This window comes from Pan paniscus, chromosome 17 (genome assembly GCF_029289425.2).
Source record: "Pan paniscus chromosome 17, NHGRI_mPanPan1-v2.0_pri, whole genome shotgun sequence".
NCBI classification, from domain to species: Eukaryota; Metazoa; Chordata; class Mammalia; order Primates; family Hominidae; genus Pan; species Pan paniscus.
In genome coordinates this window covers 81,919,231-81,938,180 of record NC_073266.2, presented here as the reverse complement: position 1 = coordinate 81,938,180, position 18,950 = coordinate 81,919,231, and the positions used below count along the sequence as shown (strand labels likewise).

The 18,950-nt window shown below is 39.4% G+C and overlaps 1 long non-coding RNA gene across 1 annotated transcript in view; it reads right to left on the bottom strand.

Moving 5' to 3' along the window:
* Positions 1-10,271: 10,271 nt before the first annotated feature.
* Positions 10,272-18,950, bottom strand: part of LOC134729259 (uncharacterized) — a 318,822-nt gene continuing 310,143 nt past the window's right edge. Inside the window, exons 8-10 of the long non-coding RNA XR_010110166.1 lie at positions 17,987-18,166; positions 11,285-11,359; positions 10,272-11,157 (exon numbers count right to left, since the gene is read on the bottom strand). This is a non-coding gene — a long non-coding RNA (uncharacterized LOC134729259). The remainder of the gene's footprint in view (positions 11,158-11,284; positions 11,360-17,986; positions 18,167-18,950) is intronic.

Sequence of the window (18,950 nt, the reverse complement as noted above, 5' to 3'; positions counted from 1 at the left end):
ACACCATTGCTGAAGCCCTCTAGTGTATTTGTTTTCTTTTTAGGTGTGGCACTTTTTAGCTCCAGAATTCCTATTTGGTTCCTTTATACAACTTTACCTGTGTATTGATAGTCCCTATTTGTTTGTATACCATTCTTCTTATTTCCTTTAGTTCCTTGTCCATGGTTCTCATCATTCTTTGAGCATTTTAAGATAATGGATTTAGTCTTTGTCTAGTCAGTCCAATGTCTGGGCTTCTTCAGAGACAACTTCTGTCATTTTATTTCCTGTTAACAGGCCATATTTTCCTGTTTCTTTGAATATCCTATGTTTTTATTGAAGACTGGTCATTTTTAATATTATATCTGGAAAGCAGATCCTTCTTCCTCCCCATGGTTTGCTGCTGCTGTTTGTTGAGAGCTGCAGTGGCACTTCATAAAGTGACTTTCCCAAATTATTTTTGCAAATACTGTATTTCTTATCATGTGTGGTCACTAAAATCTGTCTTCTGTCATATCAGCAGCCAGCCAGTGACTTGACAGAGACTTTCTTAAATATCTGGTGCCAAAAAGAAAAGGAACAGTGAACTACCCTATTCTCTGAAAGTTGCCATTGAACTGGGACATGCCTTCAGTACTTACCTAGGTTGCCTGAAAGCTCCCATAGCCTTCATCTGCTTGTGTGTGGTCCAAAGAGTAGCTACACATGTTAATCTAAGGCTTCTCGGGCCTTTTCTGTGCATGCATTAGACCTTAAGCATACACACTGCACTTGGTAGCCCTTCAAAGCTATTACTGCCCCAAGAATACTCCTCAGCAGCCTTTCTTTTTTTCCCTTTTCTTGTTGTTCTGCAATTCCTTGCCCACAGATAGTATGTTTTTAACTGCTGCTGACATATGCCTCCTAGAAAGCTGCTCAGGCTTGTGGGAGTGAAGGTTAGGCTGAAAGAAAGGGAAGCCTCTGTGCTGGCCCCTCAGGGAAGCAAGAAACAGATCAAAATTCACATCTTTTTTTTTTTTACACAAAGGTTTGTATTGCATTACCCTAGCACCAGAAAGCTGTGTCACAAATACGGACTGATAACCCTGTAGTCAATGACAAACTGGAGGAAAATGGGCAATGGTAGGCAGGTGAGTGACAGTGCCACAACATTCTTTTATTATAGTTTTTGTTTGTTTGTTTTTGTTTTTTGGGGATGGAGTCATGCTCTGTCGCCCAGGCTGGAGTGCAATGGTGAGATGTTGGCTCACTGCAGCCTCTGCCTCCCATGTTCAAGCTATTCTTCTGCCTCAGCCTCCTTAGTAGCTGGGACTACAGGCACCCACCACCACACCTGACTAATTTTTGTATTTTTAATAGAGATGGCCTTGGCCTCCCAAAGTGCTAGGATTACAGGCATGAGCCACCACGCCTGGCCTATTATAGTTTTGCAGCCTCTTTATTAAGTGCTCTCCTGGTTACTATAAGTATTTGATTAGAATACAGAGTTTAAAAAAAAAAACTCAATTCTGTCATTTATGCTACCTTACTGATTGCTTCAGTGGAAGGGCCAATTCTTAGAGTATTGTATGTCACCATTTTCCATGAAATCCCAAAAACATTGACTTTAGTGAGAGACTTTAAAGTAGTATTTAGAGAAATCATTTCATAAGCCAACCACTACCCTTTCAATACAAACTATTTAACACAAACATATGTGACAACCCCTAAAAGTTTTCCCAAATTGCAGCATCAAAGCATATTATGTTGAATAGAATAAGGAAGAAGGTAGTGTATATAGAAGTGAGATATGAGATATTGAATCTCATGTTTCTAAACATTCTTCCTAAAATAAAACAGAACAATCAGATGAAGGAGTAATCAAAGCCATAACTGGAAACCACCTGAATTTAAAAATGGACTAATTCAGCATAAGATAAAATTGTATTTGAGACAAAATTAATAAAACAAAATCCCTCTCAAGACTTGGTCTTGACAACTTTTTAAATTAAAAGTGTAACAACAAAACCCTACAAGCATTAAGTATAAAAATGAAACAAAAAGCAAGCTTGTTCTGGAGGACATAGATCTAACTGGTCTCATATTTGATGCCTCTTCAACAATAAATTTCAGAAATAAATTAACTTTACAAAATCTTAAGGAAATTTAAAAACATACAATCAGATACATTGGATTTTACACATGATATGTTTTATTTACTTATTTAGTCAGTAAATTTTACTGTAGCTTCTTTGATCCTGTTATTGGAAGTAGTCACAGAGATACAGTCTTAAATGGCAATTATAGCTGAGTGGGAAAGAGAAAAATCAAGTTAAAAAATAAAATAAATGCAAAATAATGTAACCACTGTGGAAGACAATATGGTGAAACACCATTTGCATGTCAATGTTCAAAGAAGCACTATTCGTAATAAGCAAAGGTAGAAATAGCCCAGATGTCCATTGATGGACGAATGAATAAACAAAATGTGGCCTATATATACACAATGGAATAGTACTCAGCCTTAAAAAGAAAAGAAATTTTGGCACATGCTACACTATGGATGAAACTTGAAGACATTACATAAAGTGAAATAAGCCAGTCACAAAAGAACAAATACTGTATGGTCCAACTTCTAGCAGGTGGCTAGTATAATCAAACTCATAAAATCAGAAAGTAGAATGGTGGTTGCCAGGGAGAAGAAATGATGAGTTGTTTAATAGATTTAGAGTTTCGGTTTGAGAAGATGAAAACATTCTGGGCATGAATGATGATGATGGCTGGACAACAATGTGAATCTACTTAATGCCACTGTACTGTACAGTAATAAGAATATTGACATGAGACGTTTCTGCAAAAAATCTCAATGCCCAACCCCCTGTTGGAATGGGAAAAGCAGAAGCTCTGAAATGTAACTTTAAATGGAGAGCAAAAATTAAATGTAGCAAAATTTATAGAAATGCTGAAAACATAATAAAAAATCTATTAGTAATACATTTGGTTAATAAGGTAAAAAACAATATTTTACTTTAATGGAAGCATCTGAGCTTGTGAACTGTTTTTGTAACCAAAGTACGGATGATTTCCTACTCTAGGGTGGCTCATTTAAAATTATATGTAATAAAAGTTCGCAAGCATTTTGATGGCTTTCAGCAGTACTATTCATTTATTATCTGCTTGTTGAACACTAACTATGGGACCAGCATAAATAAGAGAGATTTTATCCTTCATGTGATGGAGCATATGTTGTAAACCAGTGATTTTCCCATTGTAGTCTCTCAACAGCAGCATCAGCATCACCAGTGTATTAGTCCATTCTTACACTGCTAATAAAGACATACCTGAGACTGGGTAATTTATAAAGGAAAAAGCTTTAATTGACTCACAGTTTGGCTTGGCTGGGGAGGCCTCAGGAAACCCATAATCATGGCAAAAATGGAAGCAAACAAGTCCTTCTTCACATGGTATCAGGAAGGAGAAGAATGAGAGCCAGAGAAGGGAGAAGCCACTTATTTAACCATCAGATCTTGTGAGAACTTACTCTCATGAGAACAGCATGGGGAAATCTGCACCTATGATTCAACTACCTCCCACCAGGTCCCTCCCATGACACATTAGCATTATAGGAACTATAATTCAAGATGAGATTTGGGTGGGGACACAGCCAAACCATTTCAATAAGTAACCTAATTAAAATTGAAATTCTCTTTTTTCTTTTTAATTATACTTTAAGTTCTAGGGTACATGTGCACAACGTGCAGGTTACATATGTATATATGTGACATGTTGGTGTGCTGCACCCATTAATTCGTTATTTACATTAGGTATATCTCCTAACGTTATCCCTCCCCCGTCCCCCCACCCCACAACAGGCCCTCGTGTGTGGTGTACCTCACTCTCTGTCCAAGTGTTCTCATTGTTCAATTCCCACCTATGAGTGAGAACATGCGGTGTTTGGTTTTCTGTCCTTGCGATAGTTTGCTCAGAATGATGGTTTCCAGCTTCATCCATGTCCCTACAAAGGACATGAACTCATCCTTTTTTATGGCTGCATAGTATTCCGTGGTGTATATGTGCCACATTTTCTTAATCCAGTCTATCATTGTTGGACATTTGGGTTGGTTCCAAGTCTTTGCTATTGTGAATAGTGCCACAATAAACATACGTGTGCATGTGTCTTTATAGCAGCATGATTTATAATCCTTTGGGTATACACCCAGTAATGGGATGACTGGGTCAAATAGTATTTCTAGTTCTAGATCCCTGAGCAATCGCCACACTGTCTTCCACAATGGTTGAACTAGTTTACACTCCCACCAACAGTGCAAAAGTGTTCCTATTTCTCCACATCCTCTCCAGCACCTGTTGTTTACTGACTTTTTAATGATTGCCATTCTAGCTGGTGTGAGATGGTATCTCATTGTGGTTTTGATTTGCATCTCTCTGATGGCCAGTGATGATGAGCATTTTTCCATGTGTCTCTTGGCTGCATAAATGTCTTCTTTTGAGAAGTGCCTGTTCATATCCTTTGCCCACTTTTTGATGGAGTTGTTTGATTTTTTCTTGTAAATTTGTTTAAGTTCTTTGTAGTTTCTGGATATTAGCCCTTTGTCAGATGGGTAGATTGCAAAAATTTTCTCCCATTCTCTAGGTTGCCTGTTCACTCTGATGGTAGTTTCTCTTTCTGTGCAGAAGTTCTTTAGTTTAATTACATCCCATTTGTCAATTTTGGCTTTTGTTGCTATTGCTTTTGGTGTTTTAGACATGAAGTCCTTGCCCATGCCTATGTCCTGAATGGTATTGCCTAGGTTTTCTTCTAGGGTTTTTATGGTTTTAGGTCTGACATTTAAGTCTTTAATCCATCTTGAATTAATTTTTGTATAAGGTGTAAGGAACAGATCCAGTTTCAGCTTTCTACATATGGCTAGCCAGTTTTCCCAGAACTATTTATTAAATAGGGAATCCTTTCCCTGTTTCTTGTTTTTGTCAGGTTTGTCAAAGATCAGATGGGTGTAGATGTATGGTATTATTTCTGAGGGCTCTGTTCTGTTCCATTGGTCTATATCTCTGTTTTGGTACAAGTACCATGCTGTTTTGGTTACTATAGCCTTGTAGTGTAGTTTGAAGTCAGGTAGCGTGATGCCTCTAGCTTTGTTCTTTTGGCTTAGGATTGTCTTAGCAATGCAGGCTCTTTTTTGGTTCCATATGAACTTTAAAGTAGATTTTTCCAATTCTGTGAAGAAAGTCATTGGTAGCTTGATGGGGATGGCATTGAATCTATAAATTACTTTGAGCAGTATGGCCATTTTCACAATGTTGTTTCTTCCTATCCATGAGCAAGGAATGTTCTTCCATTTGTTTGTGTCCTCTTTTATTTCGTTGGCAGTGGTTTGTAGTTCTCCTTGAAGAGGTCCTTCACATCCCTTGTAAGTTGGATTCCTAGGTATTCTATCCTCTTTGAAGCAATTGTGAATGGAAGTTCTCTCATGATTTGGCTCTCTGTTTGTCTGTTATTGGTGTATAGGAATGCTTGTGATTTTTGCACATTGATTTTGTATCCTGAGACTTTGCTGAAGTTGCTTATCAGCTTAAGGAGATTTTGGGCAGAGACGATGGGGTTTTCTAAATATACAATCATGTCATCTGCAAACAGGGACAATTTGACTTCCTCTTTTCCTATGTGAATACCATTTATTTCTTTCCCCTGCCTGATTGCCCTGGCCAGAACTTCCAATGTTATGGTGAATAGGAGTGGTGACAGAGGTCATCCCTGTCTTGTGCCAATTTTCAAAGGGAATGCTGCCAGTTTTGCCCATGCAGTATGATATTGGCTGTGGGTTTGTCATAAATAGCCTTCATTATTTTGAGATACGTCCCATCAATACCTAGTTTATTGAGAGTTTTTAGCATGAAGGGCTGTTGAATTTTGTTGAAGGCCTTTTCTGCATCTATTGAGATAATCATGTCTTTGGTTCTGTTTATGTGATGGATTACATTTACTGATTTGTGTATGTTGAAACAGTGTTGTATCCCAGGGATGAAGCCCACTTGATCATGGTGGATAAGCTTTTTGATGTGCAGCTGGATTCGGTTTGCCAGTATTTTATTGAGGATGTTTGCATTGATGTTCATCAGGGTTATTGGTCTAAAATTCTCTTTTTTTGTTGTGTCTCTGCCAGGCTTTGGTATCAGGATGATGCTGGCCTCATAAAATGAGTTAGGGAGGATTCCCTCTTTTTCTATTGATTGGAATAGTTTCAGAAGGAATGGTACCAGCTCCTCTTTGTACCTCTGGTAGAATTTGACTATGAATCCGTCTTGTCCTGGACTTTTTTTGGTAGGCTCTTAATTATTGCCTAAATTTCAGTGCCTGTTATTGGTCTATTCAGGGATTCAACTTCTTCCTGGTTTAGTCTTGGGAGGGTGTATGTGTCGAGGTATTTATCCATTTCTTCTAGATTTTCTAGTTTATTTGCGTAGAGGTGTTTATAATATTCTCTGATGGTAGTTTGTATTTCTGTGGGATCGGTGGTGATATCCCCTTTATCATTTTTTATTGCGTCTATTTGATTCTTCTCTCTTTTCTTCTTTATTAGTCTTGCTAGCAGTCTATCAATTTTGTTGATCTTTTCAAAAAAACAGCTCCTGGATTTATTGATTTTTTGAAGAGTTTTGAAGAGTCTCTATCTCCTTCAGTTCTGCTCTGATCTTATTTATTTCTTGCCTTCTGCTAGCTTTTGAATGTGTTTGCTCTTGCTTCTCTACTTCTTTTAATTGTGATGTTAGAGTGTCAATTTCAGATCTTTCCTGCTTTCTCTTCTGGGCATTTAGTGCTCTAAATTTCCCTCTACACACTGCTTTAAATGTGTGCCAGAGATTCTGGTATGTTGAGTCTTTGTTCTCATTGCTTTGAAAGAACATCTTTATTTCTGCCTTCATTTCGTTATGTACCCAGTAGTCACTCAGGAGCAGGTTGTTCAGTTTCCATGTAGTAGAGCAGTTTTGAGTGAGTTTCTTAATCCTGAGTTCTAGTATGATTGCACTGTGGTCTGAGAGACAGTTCGTTATAATTTCTGTTTTTTACATTTGCTGAGGAGAGCTTTACTTCCAGCTATGTGGTCAATTTTGGAATAAGTGTGATGTGGTGCTGAGAAGTATATATATTCTGTTGATTTGGGGTGGAGAGTTTTGTAGATGTCTATTAGGTCCACTTGGTGCAGAGCTGAGTTCAATTCCTGGATATCCTTGTTAACTCTGTCTCATGGATCTGTGTAATGTTGACAGTGGGGTGTTAAAGTCTCCTATTATTATTGTGTGGGAGTCTAAGTCTCTTTGTAGATCTCTAAGGACTTGCTTTATGAATCTGGGTGCTCCTGTATTGGGTGCATATATATTTAGGATAGTTAGCTCTTCTTGTTGAATTGATCCCTTTACCATTATGTAGTGGCCTTCTTTGTCTCTTTTGATATTTGTTGGTTTAAAGTCTGTTTCATCAGAGACTAGGATTGCAACCCCTGCTTTTTTTTGTTTTCCATTTGCTCGGTAGGTCTTCCTCCATCCCTTTATTTTGAACCTATGTGTGTCTCTGCACGGGAGATGAGTCTTCTGAATACAGCACACTAATGGGTCTTGACTCTTTAACCAATTTGCCACTCTGTGTCTTTTAATAGGAGCATTTAGCCCATTTACATTTAAGGTTAATATTGTTACGTGTGAATTTGATCCTGTCATTATGATGTTAGCTGGTTATTTTGCTCATTAGTTGATGCAGTTTCTTCTTAGCATCAATGGTCTTTACAATTTGGCATGTTTTTGCAGTGGCTGGTATCAGCCATTCCTTTCCATGTTTAGTGCTTCCTTCAGGAGCTCTTTTGAGACAGGCTGGGTGGTGACAAAACCTCTCAGCATTTGCTTGTCTGTAAAGGATTTTATGTCTCCTTCACTTATGAAGCTTAGTTTGGCTTGATATGAAATTCTGGGTTGAAAATTCTTTTATTTAAGAATGTTGAATATTGGCCCCCACTCTCTTCTGACTTGTAGAGTTTCTGCCAAGAGATCTGCTGTTAGTCTGATGGGCTTCCCTTTGTGGGTAACCCGACCTTTCTCTCTGGCTACCCTTAACATTTTTTCCTTCATTTCAACTTTGGTGAATCTGACAATTATGTGTCTTGGAGTTGCTCTTCTCGAGGAGTATCTTTGTGGTGTTCTCTGTATTTCCTAAATTTGAATGTTGGCCTGCCTTGCTAGGTTGGGGAAGTTCTCCTGGATAATATCCTGCAGAGTGTTTTCCAACTTGATTCCATTCTCCCCATCACTTTCAGGTACACCAGTCAGACGTAGATTTGGTCTTTTCACATAGTCCCATATTTCTTGAAGGCTTTGTTTATTTCTTTTTACTCTTTTTTCTCTAAACTTCTCTTCTCGCTGCATTTCATTCACATGATCTTCAATCACTGATTCCCTTTCTTCCAGTTGATCGAATCGGCTAACTGAAGCTTCTGCATGCGTCACGTAGTTCTCGTGGCAGGGTTTTCAGCTCCATCAGGTAATTTAATGTCTTCTCTACGCTGTTGATTCTAGTTAGCCATTCATCCAATCTTTTTTTAAGGTTTTTAGCTTCTTTGCGATGGGTTTAAACATCCTCCTTTAGCTCAGAGAAGTTTGTTATTGCCAATCTTCTGAAGCCTTCTTCTCTCAACTCGTCAAAGTCATTCTCCGTCCAGCTTTATTCCGTTGCTGGCAAGAAGCTGCGTTCCTTTGGAGGAGAAGAGATGCTCTGATTTTTAGAATTTTCAGCTTTTCTGCTCTGGTTTCTCCCCATCTTTGTGGTTTTATCTACCTTTGGTCTTTGATGATGGTGACGTACAGATGGGGTTTTGGTGTGGATGTCTTTTCTGTTTGTTAGTTTTCCTTCTAATAGTCAGGACCCTTACCTGCAGGTCTGTTGGAGTTTGCTGGAGGTCCACTCCAGACCCTGTTTGCCTGGGTATCACCTGCAGAGGCTGCAGAACCGCAAATATTGCAGAACGGCAAATGTTGCTTCCTGGTCGTTCCTCTGGAAGCTTCGTCTCAGAGGGGTACCCGGCCGTATGATGTGTCAGTCGGCCCCTACTGGGAGGTGCCTCCCAGTCAGTCTACTCGGCGGTCAGGGACCCACTTGAGGAGGCAGTCTGTCCGTTCTCAGATCTCAAACTCCATGCTGGGAGAACCAGTACTCTCTTCAAAGCTGTCAGACAGGGATGTTTAAGTCTGCAAAAGTTTCTGCTGCCTTTTGTTCAGCTATGCCCTGCCTCCAGAGGTGGAGTCTACAGAGGCAGGCAGGCCTCCTTGAGCTGCGGTGGACTCCACCCAGTTCGAGCTTCCGAGCCACTTTGTTTACCTACTCAAGCCTCAGCAATGGCGGGTGCCCCTCCCCCAGCCCCACTGCCACCTTGCAGTTCGATCTCAGACTGCTGTGCTAGCAGTGAGCAAGGCTCTGTGGGCATGGGACCCTCCGAGCCAGGTGCGGGATATAACCTCCTGGTGTGCCCTTTGCTAAGACTCTTGGAAAAGTGCAGTATTAGGGTTGGAGTGACCCAATTTTCCAGGTGCCGTCTGTCACAGCTTCCCTTGGCTAGGAAAGGGAATTCCCTGACCCCTTGCACTTCCCAGGTGAGGCGATGCCTCGCCCTGCTTCGGCTCATAGTCTGTGGGCTGCACCCACTCTCCTGCACCCACTGTCTGACAAGACCCAGTGAGATGAACCTGTTACCTCAGTTGAAAATGCAGAAATCACCCATCTTCTGCATCACTCACCCTGGGAGCTGTAGACTGGAGCTGTTCCTATTTGGCTATCTTGGAACCTCCCCCCTAAAATTGAAATTCCCTATGTCACCCCAGACCTATTGAATCAGAAATTGTGGAGGTAGAACCCAAAGATTAGTGGTGCTTAAATAAGGCTTTCAGATGATTCTGATGCACATACAGTTTGAGAGCCACTGGGGTGGAATATCAGGAAACACTGAGTTTCACTTTTTTGTATTTACCTATAAAGATGTCTTGTACATGTGAAATCTGTTGCAATGAATACCTAACAATAATTATGTAGAAGCTTTAGGTCAGATGACAAGTATCCAAGAGCCATTCGAAACCTCAAATATTCTTGTCTTTTTAAATTCTATGTAGTATTTTCTATTTCCATTTCTGCTGTTGTATATTTCCTAGATCCTAAAATATTAGTTTTCTTTGAGGACACTCAATCCAGTTATGCCAAACACAATCATTTATTAAATATTTATTATTTAGTTCCCTGTGAAACAGCCCTGAAAGTTTAGATAGAGGCCAGGAAGGTGTATCCATTTTAGGTTGAGATCCCAGATTCAGGATCCTTTCTTCAGCAATGGAGATGTACTTCAAACATCTATCAATTCACTAATAAATGTTTCAGATTGTCAGTGTCACTCATCCTTCTAGCACCTGGAACAAACAGTGCCAAAGCATCTGATAATAAAAAAAATGTAGGACTGGAAGAATCATAGAAGGTTTTTTTTTTCCTTTCTAATTTTAATTAAATTTCTTTCTTTCCAGTAGTCTGACTTATATCAGACACTGAAATTACAAGATCTGGATTTACAGAATGAATAGTCCCTTATGTTCCATGATAAAAACACTTATAAATGAAAGTACATAAAGTTATATATTCCCGGGCAATGTGGCTACTCTGAATGACTGGAGCCCAAGCCTTTTGCTGCAATATTATGTTTACAAATGTGGGTGAATGTGCATAAGTAAATGGTTCTGAGGAAAGATCCTATCTGGGTATCTTTGACTTTCTTGTAATCACTTTCACAGCCTTCTTGATATGGCATATACCTAATAATCCAGGCATATAGGGAATGTGTAGAGATGCATGCATAACTAATGGATAAGTGAAGTTCTGAAAATAAATTGTTAAAGCTCATGGTAGGAAATGCAGCCTTGTGGCATGATGATATTTGTGCTGCTTCTCTGATAATTGTGTACAATTCAGAAGAGCACAGTGATTTTGTAATTAACGCTTGATACACATTACCTTTAATTACTTAAGGCATCCTCACTTGAAGGCATCTGTGTGTGTGTGAGTATGCGCATATGTGCTTCTGTGCAGAATGATTTTCAGTCTCTAAAGAGAGTTTTCTTCCTACTGATAAAGTATTCAGCTGATCTAGTTCAAATTCCCAGCTTGAAGTGAGGGTAGCCAGAGTTAGAGAGAAAAGCAAGATACAAGAGAGACAAATTAAACCAAAAGGTATCTCTGGATACTCTTTAAAGAAAAATAGTTTTATCAATAATGGGCAGCAGAACTTACATCATATTGAACTCATGCTAGAGAAGCATTCTCTTCACAAGAACACATAGAGGAGAACAGCAGACACAGGAGCTACTGGAGAGTGGAGGGTGGGAGGAAGGAGAGGATCAGGAAAAATAAGTCATGGGTACTAGGCTTAACACCTGGGTGACAAAACAATCTATACAACATAACCCCATGACACAACTTTACATATACAACAACCCTACATATGTACCCCTAAACTTAAAAAAAAAAGGAAAAGCATTCTCTTTATTGCTAGACAAATGCTCTGATAAAAGGAATGAAGGTGTTCATACCCAGTAAGTGATCACTCACCTTTACTCCCAGCTCAAAGTTTATTTTCTCCTTGAGCATTTAAGTGGCAGTGTAGATGGTTGGAAATGATTGACTTTCATGGTTTATTTAGTTTATTAATATAGTAATCTATAGCCATCTGGGCTAGATCTAAAGAAAATTATATAGGGGCAATGTTCAATTCCAATGCCTATTTATTCTCCTTCAAATACCCAGCCACATCTTGCCACTCTTTGGCTCTCTAGTTCTTCTCACTCATCCTTACCTGGGCCTGGAGGATGCACGTGTGCTCGCTCTGATCCAGAGGGCAATCTGGATCCCTGGAAGCCAAGTGCAAATGACCAGAGTTATATGCTCTTCCCATGGGGCATATTTTTCATAGCTTTTTTTTTTTAACTGTTTTTTTCTTTTTTTCTCTCTTTTTTTAAAATTAAATCAGTTGACAACAACTGATAATTATTGATAAATCACATAAAAATCTGGACTTTTGGCTCAACTGAAAAGTTTAAATGGCTAGCCATGACAGTTTTCTTTCCCGCAAGGGACCACTCTGTTGGAGAAGCTGCCCCTTTAGAAGGAGGAGGAGGGCTGGGCACTCCAGGGGGTCCTCAATACTAGCTACTACCACCTTCCTACTGAGGCTGAGGCCAGCATCCATTTATTATCAAGCTTCTGCTGTTGCTTTTTGTAGACCTGATTCAGTTTGTACACTTATATGGCCTGCTGGCCACTGCAGGCATTTGAGTTTTTTTTAACATCTGCTATAGGTATGTTTTGACTTTTCTTGCCAAGTCACTGGCCCTATAATCTTTAGATAAAGCCAATGAGTGTCCAGCATCTTATTCCAGCCACGTCACCTCATAAACCAAATATCTATGACAAAGGTTACAGGTTTCTGGCTTTATCCTTTTTAAATATGCAAATAATATTATTCACACCACCTTCTATGCTTATAGCAATAAATTCAGTCCTAACTGTAAAGTTTCTGGGAGTTCGCAAAGGCCATTTGGGTGCAAGGTTTACTGAGTGAATACTCTCATTTTTCTCTATCAAATTTGCTCAGAAGCTTCACCCCTTCTGATCACCTGGGGCTTGCTTGTCATGAACTTTTTTAGTTACTCCAGCTCCATCTGATACCTGCTTTCTCAATAAATGATCTCAGTCCTTCCTTTATTGCTCTAGGTAGTTGACAGCATGAGGCTAACACTTTGTTATGGTGGTAGACATTTGCTGATTACCTTGGTGATCAATCAGGGAAATTAGAAGGTATAACTTACAACTGGACATCAGGCAGGCTAAGCCAAGTGAATCCTTACTCTTTGGCTCCTTAAGTGTTAACTTGTCACTTAAGTTATATGTACAAATTGTTTGCTATATACGAAGTGTTTGTCAAAGAAAGAGTAAGATATTTATATCAGAGAATCCTAAGGATGGTGTAAAATTGTGACTATATTGTATAAGACCCAGAACACATATAGAATCCCAGTTGGCATCAGTAATAGGGTACTATTATTTTTAAACAAATATGAGGCCTGGCTGCAACAACAGAAGTACTGCTTTGAAAGAAAGTATTGGTCATTGGTCAGACAACTGATAAAGCACTGAGTTCAGTTTGGGTCTCTATAATGGTCAAGCTGAAAAATAATATGTATACAATCATTTTAAATAATATATAATATATACAAAATCATTATATATGTTATATATAATTATATAATTTAGCTCAACTACATATTATGTTTTTGACTAAATCATGTATATACATACATATGTATGTGTGTGTGTTTTGTGTGTGTATCTATCCAGCTATTTATCTATGATGTAGTTAAATAAACCACAGAGGATAAATCCCTATAAGGAATGACTATGTGTTCTTGATTTCCTGGTGTTGCCTACAAATGGCACTAAATGCTGGACAGTGATTCCCGGTGACCAACCCCAGCCCAGCAGTGCATGTGGCTCTCATAGCTCTTTTCAGAGCAACCATTCTCCACTGTCCAAACAAAGGACCCACTAGGCATTCGTACAGCCTCCACCAGCAGGGAAGGGAAGACTCATGAGTTCCTGAAGCACAGTCTTAAAGCAGCATTGCTGCTGGCTTTTTAGAAATGACCACCTGGGAGTGCAGCGGATCTTCACAGCAGTCCTTTTTTTGAAATGACTTCATATTAACTTTGAATTTGAGGCTAAAATCTTAAACAGCAGCAGCCCCTCTGGATGCAACTACAGCTATAAATATTCTGTCTTCCAGATTGAAGAGTTTTATTTTTGTATGTCCGGATACTAATGCAAGAAGACCAGAGTGACCATCAATTCTAGAGCACGTCTATATATATTAAATTCAGTTGGACTATACTCCCACCTAGCATTTGTTCCTAACTTTGAAAACAACACACCAGCCAGGCACAGTGGTTCAGGCCTGTAATCCCAGCATTCTGAGAGGCCGAGGCAGGTAGATCACTTGAGGTCAGGAGTTCACCAGCCTAGCCAACATAGTGAAACCCCCATCTCTACTAAAAATACAAAAATTAGCCAGGTGTGGGGGCGGGTGCCTGTAATCCCAGCTACTCGGGAGGCTGAGGCAGGAGAATCACTTGAACCTGGGAGGCGGAAGTGCAGTGAGCTGAGGAGCTGAGATTGTGCCACTATGCTCCAGCCTGGGTAACAGAGTGAGACGCCATCTCAAAAAACAAACAAAAAACACCTAAATGCCACACACACACACACACACACACACACACACACACACACACACCCCAAATGTAAGTCCTAATTCTTGGCTCTTAGAAGAAAAATAAGTGTTCCTCTCACCAATATTTCTCAACAATTATAGTGAAATCACATTCATCTGTGAAGAATTCAGAAAATGTTGTTTTAAAATTGTTCAATTACCAATGTTTTGAATGATATAATTTTAAAAAAATAATGTTAGTCCTGCTAATTTTTATTTTAAGGATCTTCTGAGACACATAGGGGGTATATATAATCAATGTGCACCCACAAGCCTGCTATCAACATGTAATATATGGTATTTATGAAAATAATCTTTTATATGTGTTGGAGATAAGTGGTTCACCACATTTGCCCCAAGATCTCTTGTCCCTTCTATCCATGTACAAGGCCACCATTGGAAACAGTTACCATGGTGAAAACCCCGTGGCAATATCCCCAAGCAGTCTTGCAACATCACCAACAGCTCTAAGGAAAGATTCACACAATTAGAGGTAGGCAAGGACGACACCTGCAATGCGAGATGTTAGTCTCTCTGATATTAGAGACCTGATATGGGTTGGATCTGTGTCCCCACCTCAATCTCATGTTGAAATGTAATCCCCAATGCTGGAAGTGGGGCCTGGTGGGAGATGATTGGATCATGGGCGAGGCTTCTAATGGTTTAATACCATCTCCCTAGTGCTGTTCTAGTGACAGAGTTCTTACAAGATCTGTTTGTTTAAAAGTATGCAGCATCTGCCTCCTCTTTCTTGGTCCTGCCCCTGTCATGCAAGGTACCTTCTCCCACTTTGCCTTCTGCCATGAGTGAAAGTTACCTGAGGCCTCTCCAGAAGCAGACGCTGCCATGCTCCCTGTACACTCTGAGGAACCGTAAGCCAATTAAACCTCTTTTCATTATAAATTACCCAGTCTCAGGTATTTCTTTGTAGCAATGAGAGAACAGACTAATACAAGACCTTTTACATATTTTGTCTCCTTAATGCCACATCATGAGTGTTTCTCTTCTCCATCTAAGAAACTCTCTTAGAGGTGTAAAGACATTGCCCCTAATTTTAGTGGATTTAGAAGGTTTTCACTACAGGCCCTTACACCGCCAGACAGCTACACAAAGAGTGCCTGTATTCCCCATATAATGTATGTGCCAGACAAGATAGGTCAATGTGTGTTGCAAGAAGAGATTCTTCACAGCAGCCTCAGAGGAACTTTCAAGAAAGCTTTTAAAGAACATTGCCCTTGGTCTGATGACCTCAAAGTTGTAGTTAAATAAGTCCTCAGTGATTGGTACAAAGGCAAAAGCCAGATGCAGTTCTGAGACAAGGAAAAGGCCTAGTAGGAGATGCAACTGTCTAGGCCCAGTTTATTGAGAATTGAAAGTTATTTGGGTACCAACCACATGCCCCACTTTGGAAAGGAGAAATCTAAAAGGAGTTTCAAGAGAGATGGGAGTCATTACAGCCTTCCTGCAGCAGGTTCAATTTGGAGTGCCTTTCCTTTTCCAAGATCATCTTCCTAAAGAGTGTGGGACTCCATGGTTGCAAAGGCCAACCAGCACAAATGGGTCCCGGGCATGGGAACCAGGCTAAGGTAGCCCAGGAATTCCTCTCATGATGAATTATTATATCTGGAAAGATTAGCCTATGTATATGTAGCCTATGCATATAGGGAGTTTCAAGAGAGATGGGAGTCATTATAGCCTTCCTGCGGCAGGTCCAACTTGGAGTGCCCTTCCTTTTCCAAGATCATCTTCCTAAAAAGTGTGGGACTCCATGTTTGCAAAGGCCAAAAAGCACGATTGGGTCCGAGGCATGGGAACTAGGCTAAGACAGCCCGGGAATCACATCTGCAAGAGAATTTCTCGGGACCCTAATCGAGATTGGGATTCCCTTTTTCACAAGGGAGGACATTTTCTGATTTAGAGTTCTGTATAGCAGAGCTCTCCCTCCAGACTTCAGTAGAAAAGAGAGATGAAGCTGTTAACTTCCTCATTTTACCTTACCAGGCATGTCCCCACCAAGTTCCCATCACCAAATTTGCTACATTAGTGTTCTATGCACTTGAGCTTCCACAGCTTCAACTACACACAGAACATCTTCAAGTACTTATGTCCTTGAAGACTCATTAACCTCAGATTCTGTAAGGTGAAAAAAGCAGCAGCAGCCTTTACATCATTGCAGATAAATCAAACAAACTGATGTAAATCAGCAGAGCTAGGAAGCAAATATCCAGCTTTTCGGGATTAAATTGAGAATCTTCCTTGACATCTGAGGTTTGATATCTTTCAGCAAAGATGACAGTCCTGAAACTGCCTTTCCAGTGCCAAGTGGAATATAAAAAACAATTCAGGGCATCATTTACATATCACACAGGCACCTCAAGCAAGCTGGCAAGCTCCTTGCTTAGTAAAGAAAATACAAATAAAGTGAGGCTTTGGGGATTTGCCCTGGGAACTTAAGTTAGTAGGGTAGGTGCTAGTTGGTGAATTAAGCAGTGTTGGGCATTGAAGGGTTAAGGGAAGAGCAAAGTTTAGAAAAGAGTTGTTTTCCTTCTCACTGTTCTCCATTTATCACCTCTCACCATGAGACAAAGCTCTGAGCAACCAGAAGCAATGATTGTGCAAATTATTTTCTTTCAAACATTGAAGTAGTGTTGAGTTGAGGGGAGGAGGTGGTAAGAATGGAAACAAGATCAAAATACACAGATGTGTTTTTGTGATGCAAGGCAAATCAGCTCTTATAACAATTACCTAAAACTTAGTAAGACTTTCCCTATAATAAGGGGCTTTTAACTCTTTTAAATCTCATATATTTCTGGAATTGCTTCTTACTTGATTTATTTTTCTTTCTTACACCCTATTATTTAAGATATTCGCTTGCTTTTTCCTAGTCTACAAAGGCATTCCCTATACTTAACATAGTGACTGACACATAGTAGATACTCAATAAACATTTACTAAATAACATACCAATTAATTAAGTCCACATGCAATAATTTGGATTTCAAAGTGAGCTTTATTATTTGTTAACCAGGAGAAGGAGCAATGAAATTCCAGAAAGAGCTTTCTCATTAGACTCATAAAAGCTTAATTCAAATCCTGGTTTTGTCAATCAATAACTACATGATCTTCACCAAACCATGTCATTTAGGCTTCAAGTTCTTCACTTGTACAAGAAAAAAAGCAAAAGAGAGAGGGAGAGAATTAGTGGGGGAAAGAGCAAGGAAGACAAGAAGGAAGGAAATCTCATAATAATAATGAATATCAATGAGTGCTTAGTATAGATACTGTTTTGAAATATTTACATGCATAAGCTGATTTAATACTCTAAACAGTTATCATTCCCATGAGAAAACTGAGACACAGAAGTTAAGTAATTTTCCTAAGTTCACACAGATGGTAAGTAGTGGAGATGAAATGGAAATCCAGGCAATGTGACTCAAGATACTATTTATCACTCCCCCAAAAAACACACGTGTGCACACACATACACAAACACACACACAAACTGCTTCCTCTCATAAGACTAACACGCTACCTCTTAAAGTTGAGGTGGGGATTGAGTGAAATAAGACATCTTATGAAAAGTCCCATCAGTGGTGTTTCATGAAAGTTCTTTTCATGTTCTTTTTATGAAAATGCACACTAAGCTTTTCTTTCCACGTGTGTCTAAGACTAACCTTGTTATTTGCACATCCATGTCCATAGCAGGGTTATCACAGTTGCCAAAAGGAAGAAGCAGTCTACGTGTCCATCGACAGACAAATGAATAGACCAAATGTGGTATATACATACAACGGAGTACTATTCCGCCTGAAGACGGAAAGAAATTCTGACACATGCAGCAACATGGATGAACCCTGAGGACATGACACCAAGGGAAACTAGTCAAAAAGGCAAATACTGTATGATTCCATGCATACGAAGTACTTAGAGTAGACAAATTCATAAAGACAAAAAATAGAGTGGTGCTTGCTAGGGCCTGGTCGGGGGTAGGAAATTGGTAGTTACTGTTTAATGCTTATAGAATATTCATTTTTCAAGATGGAAAAGAGTTCCGGAAATTGGTTACACAACTACGCAAATGTACTTAACAACATTGAGCTGTACACTTAAAAAATTTAAAGATGGTAAATTTTATGTTATGTTATGTAATACCACTACTAACAATCAAATAAAATTTTAATAAGGAAACTTTCACACCAAAGTGTCTTTTTGAACTAGCACATAATATCATAATAGGTGCTCAATAAATATGCCCAGTACTCCCTTTCAAATGTGAGTAGACTCACCTTAAAGTTAGTCCACAGCTAACTGTCCACCAACTTTCATCTATGGACAAATAATAGATTGCCTAAGAGTCCCAATGGACTTAGCTGGCTTTTATTGAACGAGGTCTACTCAGAATTCCACAGAGGGCCCTGGTGGCTGCTTCAAAACCAGTCTTCATTTTGCAATCACCATAAAGTGAACTGACCCTAAATGTGAGAAAACTCAACTGCCTGTTCTCCTTGCACTTTCTCAATCTAAATTACAGATTCCTGAACTTCCATAACCTTCTGAAATTTGAAAATCTCATCAAATTGCTAAAATAGCAGATTCTCTTTCAGCAAAGAGAAAAAAATAAAGGGCTACTAGGAGATA